At 47.9% G+C, this 3,215-nt stretch overlaps 1 long non-coding RNA gene across 2 annotated transcripts; it reads left to right on the forward strand.

Moving 5' to 3' along the window:
- Positions 1–1,247: 1,247 nt before the first annotated feature.
- LOC121398759 lies at positions 1,248–2,854 on the forward strand. 2 transcript variants are annotated; one of them, XR_005964509.1, is made up of 2 exons: positions 1,248–1,731; positions 2,760–2,854. It is a non-coding gene; the product is annotated as an uncharacterized LOC121398759 (long non-coding RNA). The 2 variants fall into 2 exon arrangements; XR_005964510.1 differs by having other exon boundaries at positions 1,658–1,731; positions 2,734–2,854.
- Positions 2,855–3,215: the final 361 nt, after the last annotated feature.

The following is a 3,215-nucleotide window of genomic DNA, read 5'->3' on the forward strand; positions in this document are numbered from 1 at the left end:
ATATATGTTTAAGTAAATATTGCCTTTTACATCTCTTGCCTTGAACCACCATTTTGTGATGGTCTCTGTGCTTCCTCAGAGATCACCTGACCAGAAATACTACAACTCTAAAGCTGGCCATTGACGTAAAGCTCCATCTCCCGACCTGCCACTACCATTCGATCAAATAAAGTACAAAAGAACAGTAGATGAACAGTAGATGAACAGCGATGTTCTGCTCCTGACAGCAATCGTATGAAAGTTATGTCCGCATGAAGCTAGTGACAGTCTCCCACTGAAAATCATACAATCGGCAATACAGCAGAGATATTACCCGCAGCCGACAGAAAACTTTTAACCTGTCTGACCGACCAAAAACGACCGATCTCCGCCGGACGAAAAAATGTCAGGACTCTCCACACACGGTCCGAAAATCGTACGAATCCTCGATTCGTATGATATGATCTTGCGTCTATGGCCAGCTTAACTGTAACAGGAAAAGACATGTGGAAGCAAAAGACAGATCTAAGAAGTCCAATGATGTTATTAAAAATGGCATGAGCTGTTTTATGTAGTGATGGGCGAATTTATTCACCAGGTGCGAATTTGCAGAATGTGCGCTGCCGTCCAGAAAAAGGGTGCCGGCGTCCAAAAACAAGACACCGGCGCGGTTTCGTGAATTTTTCGCCATTTCGCGGGAAATTTGTGAATTTTTCAACAAAGCGAAACGCCCCAAATTCGCCCATCACTAGTTTAATGCAATATCTTTTTATAGAGACCTACATTGTTTGAGGGGTATAGTTTTCCTTTAAAAAACATTTTATCTCTTGAGCATCCCCAGTGTGGGTGTGGTTGGGCAGCATTCTGGCCCCTAAAATCCTGCCGCCCTAAACCCGCATGCAAACAGCCCTGTAACCAACCTTTTCATATGATCATTCGGCAGCCTTAGTTTATAGGGGAATCTTTAGCAGCAGCATTCAAACCAAAGGTCCCATTTACTACTGGATGATAGGGTGTCCCCCATTCTGGTGAGCCCTGTACCTCAAGTACAGCCTGCAGTACTGTCACTATCCCTACTGGTATTCACCTAGAACTGCCTTTGTTCCTAGTGATGCCCCCCAGAACTGTCCCTATCTTTAGTGATACCCCAAAAGCTGCTCCTTCTCGTAATGATAACCCCAGGATTGCCCCGCCTCCTAGAGATAACATGAGGATTGCCCCGCCTCCTAATGATAACATGAGGATTGCCATCCTAGTGATAACATGAGGATTGCCCCGCCTCCTAGTGATAACATGAGGATTGCCCCGCCTCCTAGCGATAACCCCAGGATTGCCCGCCTCCTAGTGATTATCCTGATATCCCCCTGCTCCTCACGATAGCCCCAGTGCGACCGGCACCCACCAATTTCTCTTCTCCTGTGGGTCCTCTCGGGGCTGCCATCCAGGATGTAGGTGATGGCCTCGGGATTGAAGGAGGCGGCGGCCCTCTCCCTGCTTAAATCTGGGTTCATTCTCTTGTCTGTCCGGCTGGAATAAGCAACTCAGACCTTCGGCCTCACTAGTGACAGCTAAACCCCGCCCCTCCCGACCACAAGACGGAAAAGGGCGGCGATCTAGCGGGAACCCGTCCCCCAGACTACAACTCCCAGCAGGCCCCGCGGTGGGCGTGGCCATATCAGTGACCAAGTAGGAAATAAGCAAAAGTCACGGCGGGATGATTAGATTCGAGTGTCATAAGTGCGAATTTATAGGGTAAAGGAACGAGTTTCTGAGTGAGTGTTGCAGCAGCAGCAGCGGGTGATTGAGGGGCAGGTATTGAGTGTATGCTGACAGGCAGTAGCTGCTTCTGAGTGAGTGCGGTCTCATTGGGGAGCCAATGCGGCGTTATCCCTGAGTGAGTGTGAGAGAGGCTTGGTACTGAGGCTGCACCACTGGAGTGTGGGAGACTGGTTACTGCGTGTACGGAAAGCATTGTAGGACATCGTCAGGGGAAATCGTTGTGGTGCTATCCTAAGCAAGAGGAATGTGACATTGCATGCTTTTTTACTCAAGCCATGGTCTGAAACTGATGTCACTCCTCCCTCCTCATCTATCCGTCCTGGGGTCCTAGCTTCTCCCTCCTCAGTCGTCAGCTGTTGCTCCTCACTCCTCAGGGTGCGCATATTCAGCCCTGCGCCCTGATTATAGTTACTTGTTCTTGCCAATTGTTTTAGCCAATAGGCATTTTAGTTTTTTTTTAATTGCAGCAGTCAAATTCGAGCTACAGCTGACGGCAGCATGGGTGAGGAACGAGGACCCAGGTCGGATGGCTGAGGAGTGAGGAGCAGGACAGCTGAGAAGGGAGGAGCGAGGTGTGACGTCTGCTTTGAGGAGGGTTGAGTTGAAAAGCAGGCGACATTGCATTCCTCTAGCATAGGAAATTGCATACAGGAGATGGATTTCCCCTGACAATGTCCTAATATGCGTCCCTTATGCAGGGTGTTATATGGAATTTGCACCCTGCATCCCCCATGCACAGAGTGGCTTTGGGGTAACTACTGGGCGCATCTTTAGAGGCACAGATCTTCATTACTAAAGGGATATGGTGGCTTTGGGATGGTACAGGAGACACATAAGGTGCAGCCTTTGACCCGTAGTTCTCATAAAGCCCTTAGTATTGCACCCCCAGGCCTCACATAGCATATATAGTAGTATATATTTTGGGCTGCTGAATATGGCAGTGCTGACATGTACAGTAACTGATATGCTAATTAGGTGCCTTCTGATTGGCTGCACAGCAGGACCATCGCCATGGAGTCATCTTGTGATGTCATCAACCAAGTTAACCTTAGGGCCAGAAATGACAGTTTTTTCAGTTGTGGCTTTGCAGTCAGAAGAGAAGGAGCATTTTTCAGTTTTGGCTTTGCAGTCAGAAGAGAAGGAGAATTTTCAGTTTTGGATTTGCAGTCAGAAGAGAAGGAGAATTTTTCTTTGGAGAATATTTTATTGGTTTTAGGCGACGCAAGACATGGGAAAATTACATCTCTACGTTCGTAGACCCCATCGTTGGCCTTAGAAGGAGAAGATTTCAGGCTCCATCAAAGTAAGAGAGTGGATAAAATATTGTAGATCTAGCCAGGAGAGGTGTCATTCATATTGGGCTTAAGCTGTATGGGAGCTCATATTAACTTGGTTTGGGAATGAGGGTCTGGAGCGCAGGGTCTGCTTCCTCTATAGTCACACTAGTGAGAGTTTGT

The sequence above is a fragment of the Xenopus laevis genome, chromosome 9_10S (genome assembly GCF_017654675.1).
Source record: "Xenopus laevis strain J_2021 chromosome 9_10S, Xenopus_laevis_v10.1, whole genome shotgun sequence".
NCBI classification, from domain to species: domain Eukaryota; kingdom Metazoa; phylum Chordata; class Amphibia; order Anura; family Pipidae; genus Xenopus; species Xenopus laevis.